This window comes from Stegodyphus dumicola, chromosome 10 (genome assembly GCF_044657685.1).
Source record: "Stegodyphus dumicola isolate Sdum_Otavi_A_Nest chromosome 10, ASM4465768v1".
NCBI lineage: Eukaryota > Metazoa > Arthropoda > Arachnida > Araneae > Eresidae > Stegodyphus > Stegodyphus dumicola.
Window position 1 is genome coordinate 158318477 of NC_140777.1, and position 20050 is coordinate 158338526.

Below are 20050 nucleotides of genomic sequence, written 5' to 3' on the forward strand. Positions count from 1 at the left end.
ACTACATAATGCTTCACTTAACTGAAACCACGGCTAACTCCAATATTGGATTGGAAATCAACGAGAACCTCCTTAGTGCATCCTAAATCAATAAGTAACTTCTGGACTCTATTGAAAATTCATCTGTAACTTCTGGACTCTATTGAAAATTCATCTACCTATGAACTCTTCTCATTTTCTACTACGCTCAGCAGCCGTCCTCCTTGGCATCTTGATAATTTTTTAAATATGAGGGCATTTCTCCTCCTCCTGTTCACTTGCAGCCTGTGACTCCGCAGATAAGTTTTTTTATTTGTTTTCTTTTATTTGTTGGTCTGATGTAAAAAAAAAAAAATTTAAAAAAAATTCTAATTGTAAATTATAATAGTAATTTCTAATAGTAATTCTAACAACTATAATGGTTAATAGTGATTGAAATAACTTAATTAGTTGAATTAAAATATTGTAGTTGAGTAAATTAACCTAATTCTAATGAAATCATTTTGTTTATCCATAAAGTAAATTATTAGATTGGCTAAGGAAATATTTCCTTATTTAAATTATTTAATTTAAACAGTGAATGTAACTTAGTTAGATTGGTTAAGGAAATATATTCTTCATTAAATTATTTAATTGAACTTGTGAATTTCTTTCATGGTGAAGATTGATTGGTAAAGGTGTCATTATTTGAGCTTCTTTGCTCCTCTTAGGGACTAAATTGCTTGTAGGATGTAATAGCCTGATTTTAATTAACATATTACCCGGTTAAATCATTCTTTTGAAAATAGAAAGTTACTATGTGCAATAACCTGAATTACATTGGTATTGATTATTCTGAGTTAAATTGCTTGTAGGATGTAATAGCCTGATTTCAATTAACATATTACCCGGTTAAATCATTCTTTTGAAAATAGAAAGTTACTATGTGCAATAACCTGAATTACCTTGGTATTGATTACTCTGTGTGAAATGTTTTTTTTTTAAAGTATAACTTGTTAATTATTATTTTTTTTTCCTCCCCGGGGAGGGTATTGTTAATTTATCCAAGGTTTTATCTGATCATGTTTACCTGAATGTAATAGAAATAATAGTTTGATATTATTGAGTCTAAGATAGAAGTAATATTACTCTGTAGGGGTATGCATTTGTAGAAAGCAATATTTTACAGTTCAATTTGAATATAATTGCTTACTAAGTTAATTCTGCATTGTGTAATTATCAATATGTTACAGTTCTGATTGAATATAAATTGCCTACAAATTATGGATTAAGTAATTCTTGAAGAATTTAATAAATAGGCTCACTTTTCTAGATCAATCAATGTTTATTTATTTCTTTTTGTGTGTATGCTCATGATCTTCACCCGTCTCATTCTCAAATTGATTTCAGGGTTAATCCGAAAACACAACGCAAATGTACAGGGCTTATTGATATTAGTATATTACTGTTGTTGAAAAATTTTAAGTGTTTTGTCAACAGAGTAGGAAACCTTTTAGGTACCAGACCTTTAGGAAACCATAACATTTTTTCTGGTGCCATGACACCAATACAGAACATTATTGGTGCCATGACATTAAGAACAGAACATTATTGTTGCCGTGAACTTTCGAACCAAATTTTAGCACTTAACAATTTTTGTTGTGCTGTTTATTTTTGCATCACTTTTGGCTTGCGCTTATAGTTGAACTTAATTTTGACTTGAGACTGGTGATTGTCATGTGTACTATTGCATATTTATGTGAAAGTTTTCTTCCACATGTCTAGGCTTTTTACTGAAACCCTACTCGTTAGTTAGTTACAGTGACAGGCCTATACAGTAGTCGTATTACTGTGCTTATTTTATACTTATTGTTTGAGGTTGCATACCAGATATGTACTACTGATACACATTTGGACTTTAAAACTATTGTATCCAACACAAACATTTTCACGCAGTACCTGTTGAGTTAAGTATTTTCTTTTTGTGCAAATTTGTATTGCATTTTTACATATTGATTTTGAGGATTACTGTTTCACACTTTTGCAACTGTATGTTTGCAACATAAGGTTAAAAGGCACGCGTGTTGATCATACATTGGGATACATCCCTACTTTATGTGCTTGCAATTACTGATATCCATTTATCATCACTTTTAAGTTTTGGTGAGAATTGCATTTGTGTTAATGAATTGATTTTTTTTTTTTTTTTTTGCTTATTGCTTTTTGAGTGATTATTTTGAAGAATTTTAATTTTAATTAATTGAATTAGTGTCAGAGCAGTATTTTTGTGTTCAGGAATTGGTAATTTTCTTTTAAAACCTCTTGAGATGTGTTATTGGATTTGTTTTCCATGGAATCAGTACCTAATTGAATTGAGTTAAAAATTCGGATTTTTGAAATGTTGAAAAATCTGAAATGTTTGTTTCTTAAAGTTAATTTTGGTGAGATTTGTAAAGTTGCGCGGGACCAGTGATTGTTTATTTAGGGATTGATTGAATTTTTTTTTGTGGAAGTTAATTTTCAGTGGGAGTGAAGTTTTTTTGTTTAGCTTTTCTAAGTTTGAGTAATTAATTTTCTACCTTAGTTGTGAGTTTTGTAAACATTTATTGCTGTCTGAGAAATGTCTGAAAACAGTAGAATAGTGAGTTTTGCGTTTCACAGCAATTTTGAGTTGTGAATTTTTTTTTTTTTTTTTTTTTTTTTTTTTTTTGAAAAATAGAGCTGAATTTGTTTGGAATTTTAGAAATGTACTTAAAAGATATTATTTTTGCTCTTTACTCTTACTGTTGTCTTTTTTCAAGTGTTTTAATGGTAGTTTCATAGTGAGGTTAATTGTGAGTGGTCTAACATTTGTTTTAACAGTGATTTTTTTTTGGTCTGTCAATTTTTGAGCTTAATAGCTTATTTTGATTTTGAATTAATTTTTTTTCTTTGGCTGAACTTGTTGCAGTGTTGCAGTAAATTTAAAAGTGGATGTGAAATGTGTTTGGAAATTTAAACATTGATACTAGTGGAAGTGAAATTTGTTTTGAGAAGTTAAACTTGATTTTGTGGAAGGAGAAATTACTTATGTGAGTTTAGTGTTGTGAAGATTTGAGAAGTATTTTGATTCGATTTTGAGATTTTTAAGAGTGATTAACTCCACTGAGTTTTGTACTGAGTTTCTGTTTTCAAGTTGGTTGTCTTTCAAAAACTTTTCTTTTCTGGTTTCTGGTTATACTGTGTGGTTACTGAAAAATTTGTGATTGCTCTTGAGGCTTAGTGTATTTCAAGGAGTTTTGTTTTGAAGTGGTTTAAGGAGAAGTATAGAATTGAGTTTTGTGGGATTATGGATTTTGAGATTTCGAGTTTGAGAAGTTTGATTTTTTTTTGTGTAAACACTTCCCTCTTGTCTGCTTTTGCATTTTTGTGCCTGCAGTTTTGTAGTTTTGTTGTGAAGTAGTCATGCTTACGATTGCTACCTAGAGTGCAATGCATACTCTTCATCTTCTTTAATTACTCTCCAGGATCTAGACTTTGAGAACATTGGGGCAGCATTGTTTTCTTTAAAAATTGTGGCAAACCTTTTGTTGGGCACCTTCTGTTTACGTGTAAATTCTGTGTGTAACCTGCTTCAGTTCTGTTTTGTTGGATTTATTTTGGCTATTTTCAGAATTTGATTTTTTTTTTTTTTTTGCTTTGAGCTTGAATTGTTTATGAATTTGATTTTTTTTAAGAGTGTTAGTTTTGTTTTCTTGAAAGAATAGTTAAAGGTTTTTCTTCCATATTTTACAACTGGTTTGCTCAAGGAGTTGTTTGCATTTGTGTGAATTTCTTTTAGTTTCGGTTTCGAGTTCTTGACACAATAGTGTTTAGTTTTTAAGGATTTTTTCGGCTGGTCCGAATTTTAATTTGCTTGTTTCAAGTAAGTTTGTCTAAATTATTTTTTTCCCCTTTTGCTTCTAGATGCGTTCTAGTTTTTTTTTCGGCTTAATTTTTTTTTTGGTCAAGTTCTCTTTTCCGTTCCTAGGGGTGTTCTCCGTTTGTTTCAACTTCTGGTTCAGTTCAGTGTGTAATTTTTAGGATTTTTTTTGTGTCATTGTTGGTTGACTGATTTGTTAAGGTGTAATTTTCACTCACTTGAGATTTTTTTTGTGGTTTCTGTACTTTTGTTGACTTGCTTTGCAAATGGATTTTTTTGTGACACTTGACTCCTGCTGCTGTTTAATTGGTTATTCGAGTTGGAATTAGATTTTGAATTTAACTGATTTAAACTTTGTGCCTTGTAATTGAATTTTAATTTTTTTTATCACTGCTCTCCGTGACAACTGGTTTTGAGTTGATTATTAGTTTGGTGATTAACATGTGGTACCATTATGTACTCTTTTTTTTTTCCTCTTCGTATTTAGTAACTTATGTAAAACTTTTCCATTGTCTGTGGGTCCTAAAATTTTTTTGGCTTCGCCAAAAAAATTTTTTTCCCGATCATCGGAGGGATGTTGTGTAGCGAATTTAATTTAATTGGGTGATTCATAAAAATCGAAATTTTGGTTTGTAATTGTTCAAAATTTGAGCTGCACAAGTTTGGTTATATTCTTTTGGGCCTATTAATTCTAGTGTAATATATTTTGGCTTTCCGAGTTTACGCGAACTGCGTCTTCAATCTTGTACACGCAAACAATGGATAAGTATTTCTTTCTACGTAATAAACTCAGTTTTTCATGTCAAAAATTGATTTGATTTCTTGGTGTTTAATATCATTGGTTGCAGAGAAATTAGTTCTTTAATTTGGCATGGCTTTCGTTTCTCTAACTTTAATTGCATTTCAGTTATGAGCTTTAATTAGTAGTTTTTTCCTCGTTTGCTTGTGATTTAGTTAAAGGGGGATGAAATGCCTTCTTTCCGGTTGAAAAGTCACTTTTTGCGAGTTTTCAGCGTTCTTTCGTTGGGACCCTTGCAGGGTTGTTGAGATTCCTAATTTCCCCTGTCACAGGTGGGTTTTTTTTGGCGAGGGTTTGGCGACATAGATTTTCCGTTGAGGTTTCAAAGTAGAGGATTTGGCGAGTTTGATAACATGAGGGTATGCTGTTGTTGCAACTATTTTAACTTTCGGCGAAGAGTGTGTTTTGCCAACTAGGCAATCCGGCGTCCTCCCTTTTAACGAGGTGTTTTGAGGGACAAGGTCACTTTTTTTGCACTTTTGACTTACCATCGGATGCTGTACTCGCTGGCAGCTGAATTTTATTTTGGAAAATGCATTTTTCCGCCTTTGGATCTACGGGCTTCTTGCCCTTGAGTTTTGAACGAGGGACTTAGTTATACGCATCATGACCTCGACTAAATTATAGTCTCATCATTTTAGTACTTGAATATGTAAGTTACTCAAAGATAATTAAAATAGAAAAATGCAACGAAGGGTGATGCCTAGTACTGGTGCCGTTAAGAAGAAATTTTAGTCTCTCCTCCATGAATAGAGTTTTCATCTGCCTCGATGTTTCACGTCTTTAAGAATTATTTTCCGCCCTGCAAGAGTCTCCGGCATCGCTAGCTCCGGGGTCGCTACTACATAATGCTTCACTTAACTGAAACCACGGCTAACTCCAATATTGGATTGGAAATCAACGAGAACCTCCTTAGTGCATCCTAAATCAATAAGTAACTTCTGGACTCTATTGAAAATTCATCTGTAACTTCTGGACTCTATTGAAAATTCATCTACCTATGAACTCTTCTCATTTTCTACTACGCTCAGCAGCCGTCCTCCTTGGCATCTTGATAATTTTTTAAATATGAGGGCATTTCTCCTCCTCCTGTTCACTTGCAGCCTGTGACTCCGCAGATAAGTTTTTTTATTTGTTTTCTTTTATTTGTTGGTCTGATGTAAAAAAAAAAAAATTTAAAAAAAATTCTAATTGTAAATTATAATAGTAATTTCTAATAGTAATTCTAACAACTATAATAGTTAATAGTGATTGAAATAACTTAATTAGTTGAATTAAAATATTGTAGTTGAGTAAATTAACCTAATTCTAATGAAATCATTTTGTTTATCCATAAAGTAAATTATTAGATTGGCTAAGGAAATATTTCCTTATTTAAATTATTTAATTTAAACAGTGAATGTAACTTAGTTAGATTGGTTAAGGAAATATATTCTTCATTAAATTATTTAATTGAACTTGTGAATTTCTTTCATAGTGAAGATTGATTGGTAAAGGTGTCATTATTTGAGCTTCTTTGCTCCTCTTAGGGACTAAATTGCTTGTAGGATGTAATAGCCTGATTTTAATTAACATATTACCCGGTTAAATCATTCTTTTGAAAATAGAAAGTTACTATGTGCAATAACCTGAATTACATTGGTATTGATTATTCTGAGTTAAATTGCTTGTAGGATGTAATAGCCTGATTTTTATTAACATATTACCCGGTTAAATCATTCTTTTGAAAATAGAAAGTAACTATGTGCAATAACCTGAATTACCTTGGTATTGATTACTCTGTGTGAAATGTTTTTTTTTAAAAGTATAACTTGTTAATTATTATTTTTTTTTCTCCCCGGGGAGGGTATTGTTAATTTATCCAAGGTTTTATCTGATCATGTTTACCTGAATGTAATAGAAATAATAGTTTGATATTATTGAGTCTAAGATAGAAGTAATATTACTCTGTAGGGTTATGCATTTGTAGAAAGCAATATTTTACAGTTCAGCTTGAATATAATTGCTTACTAAGTTAATTCTGCATTGTGTAATTATCAATATGTTACAGTTCTGATTGAATATAAATTGCCTACAAATTATGGATTAAATAATTCTTGAAGAATTTAATAAATAGGCTCACTTTTCTAGATCAATCAATGTTTATTTATTTCTTTTTGTGTGTATGCTCATGATTTTCACCCGTCTCATTCTCAAATTGATTTCAGGGTTAATCCGAAAACACAACGCAAATGTACAGGGCTTATTGATATTAGTATATTACTGTTGTTGAAAAATTTTAAGTGTTTTGTCAACAGAGTAGGAAACCTTTTAGGTACCAGACCTTTAGGAAGCCATAACATTTTAGGTGCCTTGACTCTAGTACAGAACACGATTAAAACTTATTTGACTTCTTTGTGTAAGAGAAGCAGAATGCTGTGGTTTATATTAATATGTGAGAGATGATAGCAGCAAGGAGATGCAAATAAAGAAATGCGCTTGAACGAAACGAAATTTCTTTTAATTACTTTCGCATGACACCTCATCAATTCGATGAATTTATAGCTCTCATTGAACTATTTATTCAAAAGCAGTACACTAATTTTTGTCATATTATCACAGAAAAGAATCGTTTGGAAGATAGTAATGGGATATCCTAGAGAAGGATCGTTGTATTATATATCTAATTTAATTTATTTATGAATTTTGTTGAATGATAATTAAAAAATCATAATTGCATGATTCTATTTTGGAGAGTAAATTTTTCACGGGGTTAGAATACCATAAATGTTTTTGCATGATGTATGAACTTCCCTTAATTGGTTTAAATAATGCAATAAAAAGTATATTTTGTTTAAATATATGTAGGATTAACAGCATTACTAAATTAAATATCACACTTAAAAAAGCAGTTATTTTTAAATTAATAAACAACGGCAATTTTAAAAAAATGTTTTAGTTTCTGCCTTATGTACATATTTTTTTACCTTAAATGTAACAGTAATTACTTCAATTAGTCAATCATATATTAATGAACAGCCACTATCTAATAGTTTATTTTATAAGGTCACTTTTATCTAAAACTCATTGAAGTAACAAGGCCTGCGCCAAGCCTAATCGGCGCCGTCGTGCAAATGTCTAGCGAGCGCCTTTATCCGCGATTCAATTCACCTATAGGTGGCGCTTTCACACTTTAATGTGGCGGATAAAAACCGGTATTTTGATTTGTGATCTGACTTCGTACATTCAAAAATGGAGTTGCTTACCTTTTCCGAAATGTTTGATTTTGTTCAAGGAGGTGTAAATTCACGCTGTGTTACTGAAGCAGAGAGAATTTTAAAAAGCGGATTATTTGGTAATGCACGGAATTTTACTTGAAAAGTCCAATTTACAAATTTTGGCTTCCTATTTAAGAATAAGTTGTATAGCGTCCTGATCGCGTGAAATCGAAGGACATTTCATCGTTAAAAAGGAATATTTTTTGTTCATGTAAACGAGGAACTGCTGGCTGTTGTAGGAAATTGTGCCACTGTTTTATTGTATTGTGACAGGTAGCTGATTTTAACGTTCACTGATTGTAAACAAATGATTTCATATTTGTTTATATTATTTCATATTTATTAGTATTCAGTGTTTAACTTGAGATAACTAACAGAAAATCTGTGCAGTCAAAAGTGTCTTTTTTTTTCCATAAAAATTATATTGAGTCATTATATATAAAAAATATATTGATCTATTATATTCGTCTATTGTATTTATATCTATTATATACATAATAGCACTAATTATCAGATGCAATTTTGAGAATATGAACAAGCAAAACACTTAGAAATGAAAAAAGGCACTTGTAATAGAAATATTAGTATTCTATATGTATTATAGAAATACCATGACCAAACATTTAAAAAAAAAAAAAAAAAAAAAAAAAAAAGATTAAGTATTACCTACTCCTCAGTACTTGAGAAAGCAGTCCTGGCATTATTACATGTAGTTAACTTTTGATTACATGATATTACAAGCATTTTCTTTAGATTTGTCCTATAAGTGGTTAAAACGACTGAACACATAATTCCCACAACAATAAAAAATAAAATAAACATTTAATTACTTTTCGATCACAACACGTTTCACAAACTACGTAGTATTGTCAAACGTAAATACCGATTTTTAATGTTTCCACCTTTTAGCCACTAGATGGCGTATCAGAGCGCTGGAATTGAGGATATAATGACGGTATTAAAGGGACATTACTTATGGTTAACACTTAAAATGAAGCATTATTAACATAATAATATATAAAGAGGGCGCCGTAGACGCGTTCGACAAATTGTTTAGTTCTTATTTTGCGTCTACTGTTGCATTCGTAATAATTTGTGCAACATTTATTTTTTTTTGTTTTTTTTTTATTTGATGATTGCTTGTTGTTATTGTTATTCTACATAAAAAAAAAAAAGGTAAATGCAGTTACATATTTTGTTAAACTTAGGTTAGCTTTTTCATTCAGAAAACCGACGAATTGAGCATAATTACTCAAAAAATGTTTTTTTTTTACATGAACCATTTGTTTATTAAATTAAAAATTATTATCTTTCGTGAAGAAAGGATTGTTATATTTACGGAGTACCGCTGAATTTAAAATATACCTATTTGAGATCTGAAGTAATAATATACAAGGTATTCTAAAATAAAAAATTGGCCATTTTCTGATTTTTAGCTATACGGAAAACCGAAGGAAAATGTTTCGTTATTTTATTACGTCTTAAATACATAATTTAAATTTGATTTATTTACTTTAATAAACAAAAGAGTACCAACACATCCTTAAATTATTCGGTATTGATCTAATATTTCATATATATTTCAAGCAATGGTTTAAGACATACATCTTCTTCTTCTCTTTTTTTTTTTTTTCAGGAGTAAAGCAAAATATTTCATACAGTGACTTTCCAAGTGTTTTACGCAATATCTCTTATAATAATTATTTTCTACTTTTATTTTTACTTCCACTTTTTCTGCTTTCATTTTCCCCCATAAGTTAGAAGAAAAACAGAAAAAAATGTCTAAGTATCAGAATGTAATGAAGCAAAAGAAAATAAGAGGAAGATAAACCAGAACTTTAAAATTACTCAGTTTTTCCAAAAACCCAAAGAATACCCAAGCTGACACTACTAGAATTAGTTGTTCATCAACGTCTCAGCTACCACTGAAATTAGCAAAAGAACCTAATAATCAGTAACAGTGTTTTCATGCACGAATTACCTTGAACTTCAAGGCAGCCGGTCGAATAAAACAGAAGAAATAGTATTGAAATCTACAACTTCTGCATTAGATATGCATTAGATTCCAATCTAATAGAGATGTTTCCGACAATTTTAAGTCGGTTCAGGTGGGGAAATATCGGAGTTGTTGCAGACATCAAGCAAGCATTCTTGCAGATAAGCCTACACGAAAACGATGGAGATTTTTTAAGGTTTATGTGGTGGAAAGGTGAGATCCAACAGTTTAATCACTTACAGCCATTGCAGAGTCGTATTCGGTATTTCAAGCAGCCCCTTTTCACTTACAACTGTTTTGAATTATGTTCTGGATCAAGTAGAAGAGCCTTTGAAAGGACTTGCAATGAAACTGAAAGATTCATTTTATGTGAATATTGTGTTGCAAGTATTGACTCTGTTGCTGACTTAAAATATTTCAAAAGAGAGTCTCATAAAATTCTAAAAGCAGTTAAATTTGACTTCCGCGGATGGAGAAGTACTTATCTTCCTGAGATACAAGATTCCTTTAGAGATAGCTCAACTTATGTAGATGAAAACGATGTATTGGTTTTAGGTCGCATATGAGAAATTAGGAATGACACCCTGTCATGCCAATTAATAGAAATTGAGAAGAACAATGAACCAATTACTAAACGAAATATTTTGTCTAAAGCACATCAATTATTTGATCCCACAGGTTTCGCTTGCCCGATAACGTTAATTCCTAAACTGCTTCTTCAGGAATGCTGGAAGTTGGGAATCTCATGGGATTCTAAATAACGGAAGATTTAATTAAAAGATCTGAGAAATGGAAAGCTCAGTTACCAGAAATTAAAAACCTCAAGATACCGCGCAGACTATGTGATTTAGACCTTAGTGAATGCACTGTATGCATTACACACTGTATACATTTTGTGACGCATATGAGACTTGTATTTTTCTTAGGGCTTAAATGGAGGGAAAAGTAACTTGTCAGTTAATACAAGCTAGATCAAGAATTGCTCCTTTGAAAAGATTATCGATTCCGAAGATGGAATTGCTAGCATGTCTTATGGCGGATAGATTAGCCAGTGCAGTGAAGAAAGGTTTGAAGTTAGAAAATATGAAGTCAGTCTACTGGTCCGATTCTATGGACGTAGGATCCAAAGAGAAGGCCCATGGCAAACGTTTGTATCAGTGTAAATGATAATGTCAGAATCCAACGAATGGAAGTTTGTTCCTGGAACTCAAAATTCTGCAGACATATCATTAATAGGTTGCTCAGTAAAAGCCTTACTAAAGCAATAATGGAACGAAGGACCTCCATGGCTTAGAGATTCTAAAGATAAATGGCCGGATTAAGATCTGTCACTTGACGAAGATGTGGTAAATACAGAAAAGAAGAAAACTATAGTGTCTCACATGAATCAGAGTAATAACCACATATCATTCTATAAGAAAATAATTAGAATTACTAGTTGGATATATGGGTTTTATAGGAATTCTAAGACACCTATCAAAATTTCAGGAGAACTATCTGCTCTTCCTACTACTTGAAGTTCGTGTAAAACAGAGTTTCTTAAACTATTACAATTACCAAATATTTTTACACAGTGTATCTGAAAATAGATAAAGATAACTCAATACATGCAAAGAAAAAACGAAAACGTTTCGACGGATTTTTTTTATAACATAAACGTTCATTTTACTTGCTTTGCGCATGACGCTGTTACTTCTTCTGTTACTTATTTAAAAATTTCACATTGTTCTATGCCTTAAAATTAGAAATTAAAGTTAATGAACTAAAACTGCAATAGTATATTACCAGGGATTGCAATGTCAGACCAAAAGTTCAATACCACTATTCCGTATTTTTTAGGTAGTAGGAATTTTAGAAAAAGAAAGAAAACACGGTTTTTTGTTTTATTTGCCAGTTTTATTAGAGAGTAAATATCACAAAAAATCATTTGTAACTTATAAATTATAACAGTATATAAAGAATTACAAAAAAGTAAAGAAACAAGGAACATCTTATGTATTTAAGCCGCAAAAAAGTGTAAATGTCACTATTAAGTCTGTGGTGCTATTACAAAATTTTGAAATGTGATCATAAAAAACATAATGCATCAAATGTACTGTCATTAAGCCTGGAACATAATTTTGGGCAAAAATTACCAGCTGTCGAAAACGCTCTTTCAACATCTACGTTAGTTGCTGGTACTGTTAGCAATGCGCGATATACTTTTCACAAGTGTTTATCTCTAAATGCCTCATCTTTAAATAAATCGATTTCTCGTCGGATGGTTTTTAGGGTAGGGTACGAACTGCGAGAAATTTGATCGAAGTCCCCTTCTTATCTAATCCACGAACTGCGCGACGTTTCCTGTATCCTCTTTCTTTACTAAGAAGACTAGGTGCTACAAAATGTCATTTATCGCCATCAATGGGACATTTTATTGAGACTGCAAGTCTCTATTTTCGTTTATCAGTATTGTAAAAATCGTGCATACAAAACAAATATTAATTTAAGTCTGGCGTGTGCTAAAGTAAAAATGAATTTCTTTTACACTCTTTTTAAAGTTTTATGATGCTGAAAAGAATGATGAGCCAGATCTTTTTTATTATCTGTAAGAATTAAAAACTTTCCAAGTTGTAGATTTTAGTCGCTTATATATATATATATATATATAATTTAAAGTAAATTTAAAAAAATTTAAATTGTTAATAAATACGCATAAAAGTAACAAAGCAAATTTAAATTCTAAAAAAAGAAAAAAGCCAAATAATTTAAAATAATTTAAAAATATGCAAACATGTAAAAGATTTAATTCTCGAACTAATCTACAATATCATTTAAATCCAGAAGCATAAGCAAATCAAGTGCAAAATCTATCCATGAAAACAAATCTACTAATTTAATAAATTAAAACCAAATTAAACAATTTTTTTAAAAAATGCATATGTGAATGATTGTAGAGTAGGCAGGAGACAGACTTATCAAGGGGAAGCTGCCTCCAAACCTAACTCTCCAATCATTCAATTCGTGTTTCGTCACTCATGCAGGCAAGGGTAAAAGTCAAAACCAAAAGTAATTCCAATAAAGTGGTATCCTTAGAAATTTACATTTAAGTATTGACATTTAAGAATTAAAGTTCAAAAAGGAAAATACTAATTAAATCTTTTGAGAAACAAGCAAGTAAAGTCAAGAATTAAACTTTTTCTTAAAAAATTAAATTTTTTAAATTAATTTTTTATAAAATAATAAAAAAATCTAGAAACCAATGTATTTTAGAAATCCTTGTCTACAGAAACTTCCCCTACACGAATATGCATATCAATAAAAAGAAACTATAAAAGAACTATACATAATCCATATAAACCAATAAGAAAAAAGAAACAAAAAGAACTAATTCACAATTTTTAAAATAAATATATATTTAAAAATATAATTTCATATTTAGAAAATACTTAGATACTACATAAAAAATTTAAAAAAAAATACTTAAAGCAAGCAAATAGTAAGTTTCAATTCCAACTTACCTACTATATGAGTGTTGGGGTACGCAAAAGTGTTGTGAAAGAGAAGTAAGTGTGTTCCTCAAATTATATAGATGGCGCTCACGTAGGTAAAGCTGAGTGTCAAGCTGCCATTCCTGTTATAGTAAAAAATCTTTTGTAAATATTAATATTAATAAAATTAAATTAAGTTAAAAATCCTAAAGGTAGTAATATCAATTATTTAGGGAGTTAAGTAACTGAGCTAATCAAGAGATGTATGTTTGCTTGAAGGAAATTAAAGTGAAGTGGTATGTGAAAAAAAATGTAAACTGTTTGTAATTTGAAATGTGTGTTCTGTTGAAAAATTGTGAAAATTGTTTAAAAAAATTAAGTGAAAGATATTTTTTGTGAAAATTGCAAAAAATTAAGGTAATTAAGAAAAACTGAAATGTTTTAATATTAAAGTTTTAAACTAAAATTTCCCAAAATTTTTTGAAATGAAGTCCTTAAAAAACCTCTAAAAATTCTCAGAAATTTCTCAAAAATTCCTTTAGGAAGTTAAATAAAACTTAAATTTGATGAAAGAAAATATTAAAAGTTTAATGAACTTGATTTAATTGGTATATCAACATTTTCAAATACATGATTTCAAAAAAATTAATATTCAAATTTTGGAAATTGTACCTGAATACAAAGTTAGATTATTTCAAGAGTCACTCTACATGCTTAAATTCAAAACACTTTAACCTTATGGACTCAATACATTCAACCAACCCATTAAATTAAATTCTGAAATTCCAGCTTACAGCCATTTTAAATTATTCAGTAAAAAAACATTACGAGGAACCAGAGCAGGTACTAAACATAAAAATAAACTTCTTTCAACAATAGATACAAAAAAGTTAAACGATAATATAAATAATTACTTTCTTACTGATAATTTCACTAAAAATATAATTACTTGGTTGCATACTTGTAAGCACAATTTCTTAAAATTACTAATAAAAATTGTAAAACAGCATTTTACAGGGCACAATATTATCAAAGACCTTATTATTGACTTTTGCAATTATAAGTTCTCTACAAATAACAAATACAATAAATATTACTGCAAAATCAATTTCCTTCATCCTAACTATGATCATATTCAGTTTAGCAAAATTTTCAGAAAAAGTCAACAACTTTTTCCAGCTACCAAAGTACAGATCTCACCAGCTTTCAAGTATCAAAAACCTCTTAGTTAATTGCTAATTAACCACCATGAATTAGCTACTACAGCCCATTGATACTGTAAAGAGCTTCAATACAAAGATTTCATAGATAAATTTCATCAACATATTATAACAGGCAATTTAGCAATAGTTCAAAACCAACATTTAAGAATTTTAATGGAAAAAGGAACCAAATTTAGACCAGTACTAAAAATTAACAAACATCACAGTTTTAAAAGTTTCGTAAAAAATATAGACGAATTTATAGTTAAAACTAGTTTCAAATTAAATATTCCAAATTCTACCTTTATGGCATGGAAACATGCAGTATTAGAAGAATTCAAGCAAAAAATTCGAAGAATTGAATTTAATAGCCATTTACAGTGGAATATTCTCATACCTCTTTTACAGGATTTAAAACAAAAGTTCATAATTACCAAAATTGACAAAGCCAATAATAACTTTAGCATAATATGAAAATTTTTTTATGTCTCATTAATTAATACTGAACTCAATAATGCCATTACTTACAAACTCACCAATCTACAAGAAAATGTTATTGCAAAAAAGCTAAAAGCATTTCATAAGAAACTGCAAATTTCACAACCATCTAACTACAATAGATTAGCAAATCTATATGCTCTCCCAAAATTTCATAAATCACCACTCAAATTTAGATTTATTGCTAATGTTACAAATAATTATAAAAAGAATATAGATTACATATTTGCAATTATACTTAAAAAATCTGTAATTTAATCCAACATCTCGTTAACAAACAACACAATTATAGTTGGATTATTTATAATAATGCTCCAGTTCTCAGCAGTTTTAAAAGTTTAACAATCAAGAACATTAACTGCTACGACTTTGAAAACCTTTATACTTCTCTACCATTAGAAGAAATTTTTACTAGTTTAATGCAACTCCCACAACTTTTTCCTGACATACTTGACATTCTTTGTATTGAAAGATGGAATACTTATCTGAATTGTGTATTATTTAATAACTACATTAAATACAATAATAAAATCTTTCAGCAAGTTAGAGGAATTCCTATGGGAGCAAACAGTTCTACCCAAATTTGTAACCTATTTCTTTTTACATTTGAATATAAATTCCAACTCAGTTTAAATAAAAATGAATTAAAGCTATTTGCTCATACTTTTAGATACATAGATGATATTATAACTTTCAATAATAATTCTACTTTTGAGAAATTCAAAATTTACCCAAATAGTTTAACACTTAATAAAACGAATACGAATCAAGATACTATTGAATTCCTAGACCTGCAAATTATTAAACGCAACAAAATTAAATTATTTGATAAAAGAAGGAATTTCCATTTTCCTACTATTAAACTAATTAATTGGAACTCTAATATCTCTAGAAAAGTAATACAAAACACGTTTCATAGCCAAATTATCAGAATAAAAAATATATGTACTGAAAATGACGATTTAAAGGAAGAAATCATAAAACTAATTAATGTACAAGTTGATAACCAAGTACCACCAAAATTTATTAATTTATATATTAAAAAGGCAGGCCTTGACTTTACTTTATAATTTTTGACTCTTTTGGATATGATAACATTACCTTAAACCTTAACTGGAGGGTAATGAAGGATATAAAAGAGTAGAGAAATTATTGTAAATTTTTATTGTAAATAAATTTGTAAATATTTGATATACCAATTAAATCAAGTTCATTAAACTTTTAATATTTTCTTTCATTAAATTTAAGTTTTATTTAACTTCCTAAAGGAATTTTTGAGAAATTTCTGGGAATTTTTAGAGGTTTTTTAAGGACTTCATTTAAAAAATTTTTGGGAAATTTTACTTTAAAACTTTAATATTAAAACATTTCAGTTTTTTTTAATTACCTTAATTTTTTGCAATTTTCACAAAAAATATCTTTCACTTAAATTTTTTTAACAATTTTCACAATTTTTCAACAGAACACACATTTTAAATTACAAACAGTTTACATTTTTTTCACATACCACTTCACTTTAATTTCCTTCAAGCAAACATACAGCTCTTGATTAGCTCAGTTACTTAACTCCCTAAATAATTGATATTACTACCTTTAGGATTTTTAATTTAATTTAATTTAATTAATATTAATATTTACAAAAGATTTTTTACTATAACAGGGATGGCAGCTTGACACTCAACTTTACCTACGTGAGCGCCATCTATATAATTTGAGGAACACACTTACTTCTCTTTCACAACCCTTTTGCAGACCCCAACACTCATATAGTAGGTAAGTTGGAATTGAAACTTACTATTTACTTGCTTTAAGTATTTTTTTTTAAATTTTTTATGTAGTATCTAAGTATTTTCTAAATATGAAATTATATTTTTAAATATATATTTATTTTAAAAATTTTGAATTAGTTCTTTTTTGTTTCTTTTTGTTCTTATTTCTTATTGGTTTATATGGATTATGTATAGTTCTTTTATAGTTTCTTTCTATTGATATGCATATTCGTGTAGGGGAAGTTTCTGTAGACAAGGATTTCTAAAATACATTGGTTTCTAGATTTTTTTTATTATTTTATAAAAAATTAATTTTTAAAAAATTTAATTTTTTAAGAAAAAGTTCAATTCTTGACTTTACTTGCTTGTTTCTCAAAAGAATTTTATTTAATATTTTCCTTTTTGAACTTTAATTCTTAAATGTTATTACTTAAATGTAAATTTCTAAGGATACCACTTTATTGGAATTACTTTTGGTTTTGACTTTTACCCTTGCCTGCATGAGTGACGAAACACGAATTGAATGATTGGAGAGTTAGGTTTGGAGGCAGCTTCCCCTTGATAAGTCTGTCTCCTGCCTACTCTACGACCATTCACATATGCATTTTTTAAAAAAATTGTTTAATTTGGTTTTAATTTATTAAATTAGTAGATTTGTTTTCATGGATAGATTTTGCACTTGATTTGCTTATGCTTCTGAATTTAAATGATATTGTAGATTAGTTCGAGAATTAAATCTTTTACATGTTTGCATATTTTTAAATTATTTTAAATTATTTGGCTTTTTTCCTTTTTTTAGAATTTAAATTTGCTTTTTTACTTTTTTACTTTTATACGTATTTGTTAAGAATTTAAATTTGTTTAAATTTAAATTTCGTTCCTTGCAGCAATGGCGCAAAGAATAAATTAAATATGTATTTAAATTTAATTTCTTTAAATTAAACTCAATTTATTCTTATGAAACAATATAATTTAAAGTTTATATATGTGATGATATTTTTAAAACGATTGATTAAATTAAATTCTATTAATATTGCTTAATAATGTGTTGGCGATTCTCTACCTAAATTGCATCCCTGTTCCTAAATTTTGGCGAAATCCTTTCTTTAGTATAAAATATATTAACCTGTTGGCGCCCACCAAATCGCCAAACTCATAAATCTGTCATATTACATAAAGTACTTAAGAACACTCCTGATGAGAAGATAGCGTCACCTCGTGATTTCAATTAATATCGCTGATTGGAGGAGCTTCGTGACGTACACATATGTATAAATTGGGCTTCTGCTCAAGTTATTCTTTTCGCCATTAGGTTAAAAAGTTAGGATTCATGCATATCATGGACAAGGAGGCGATTGAAAACCGTATCAAATCTGTGTGTTATCACAGAAATCTGAAAGTTACCTGCGATAACTTAGAAAAACTTAAGCAACTTATGCTTTCTGAGTTTCATGCTTATCAAAATTCATTTAATCCAAATAATGCGACTGAAGTTCACTTAGCCCACGTCAATGCTATGGAAAAGGATATACAAATCTTAGAATTATACATTAATGAAATGAAACAAAAAGAAACCCTAAATAATCCAACAGAGGAAACAAATCAATCTGATATTACTGCTAGTCAAAAATCTAGAATCAAAAAGAAAACCACAATAGATAAAGAAGGATACATAACCCCTAAAAAAACTCATAAAAGAACTCTATCAAATTCCGAAATTGAAGAACCAGCTCAAAAAAATAAATTCGAGGAACTAAACCCTGAAGACAATATGGAAGCAGAGGAAGGTGAATTTATTACACCCAACAAAAAAGCAGGACACATTCCCCCTATAGTCTTAGCAGACTTCACGGGGGATTGGGATAAGATGAAAGAAGATTTTGAAGAGCAATTAAATATAAAAAAATATCGTGGAAACCTAAGGGGAGGTACACTGACCATAAGAGTTTATGACTCAGACCACTACCGCACAGTTACTGAATACCTAACTAAACTACTTATTCCTTTTCATACTTATAAACTCAACAGTGAAAAGCCTATCAAGGCAATAATTAAAAAACTTCCAAAAACAGCTAATATGGAACTAATCAAAAACGAAATTGCCCAAGAAGGTATCCCAATTCAAAAAATTCGACAAGTAATTCACACTATTGAAGGAAAGAAAGTTCATCTTCCTGTTTTTATAGCAGAATGTACTAGAAATAAAGAAGGTAAAAGAATATATGATCTAAAGAAACTCAGAGGTCTGGATGTCTTCATCGAGCCTTTTAAAGCTCGCCCTGGACCCGTGCAGTGCCATAAGTGCCAAAGGTACGGGCACACACGGGACAAATGTCACTATAAACCTCGCTGTTTAAAATGTGCAGAGCCTCATGAAACATTCACTTGTAAACAAACAAAAAATGACAACAAACTCCCTGTCTGTGCCCTCTGTGGGCAAAATCACGTTTCTTCCTTCAAAGGTTGCAGTAAACATCCTTATAATGTTCAGAAGCAAATCGAAGAATCTAAAGCTTTCAAAGAAGAAAAGAAAAAAGAACAATTTAAATTTAACAAAAAGGATTTTCCTTCACTCCCTGAGAACAAACCAAAAAATGCATGGAATACTTCCAAGGAAAATGAAAACACTAGTAAAACAGAAGATACAAACTCAAACCCACTTAGCTTTTTGACTGGATAAAAATCCAATTCACTCAAGTTAAAGAATTCTTTCAGAAATTTAAAACAGCAAAAACAATATTAGACAAACTAGAGGTCGGTATGGCGGCCTTCGAATATTTCTCAAATCTAAACTATGAATTTTAATCAAACTCATAGTCAAATAAATTTTATCTCAGCTACAAATAGCTTCTTAAAGATTTCTTACTATAATGCAAACGGCATCAGATACCAACAAGTGGAAATTTCAAATTTTCTTACTAGACATAACATTGATGTTATGCTAGTAAATGAAACCCATCTCCGCTCTTGCGACAAATTTAAAATACAAGGCTACCGCATCTACAGAAAAGACAGAAGACATAATAGGAAACGCAATTCTCATTAAAAACCATATCAAAACAGCCAAATATGATTTAAATCCCGCTTGTACTATAGAAAATGCTGCAGTACTTATCTATAGTGGTTTTAGAGAACCTTTTCTTTTTATCTCCGTATACAATCCCCCCTCCAGCACTCTTGAACTCAATAATCTGAAACTA

General features: G+C 29.7%; 1 long non-coding RNA gene across 1 annotated transcript in view; it reads right to left on the minus strand.

Moving 5' to 3' along the window:
* Positions 1–434: 434 nt before the first annotated feature.
* The window catches only part of LOC118182515 (uncharacterized), a 118716-nt gene continuing 99100 nt past the window's right edge, over positions 435–20050 (minus strand). The window contains exons 2-3 of the long non-coding RNA XR_015043596.1: positions 13412–13524; positions 435–5812 (exon numbers count right to left, since the gene is read on the minus strand). This is a non-coding gene — a long non-coding RNA (uncharacterized LOC118182515). The remainder of the gene's footprint in view (positions 5813–13411; positions 13525–20050) is intronic.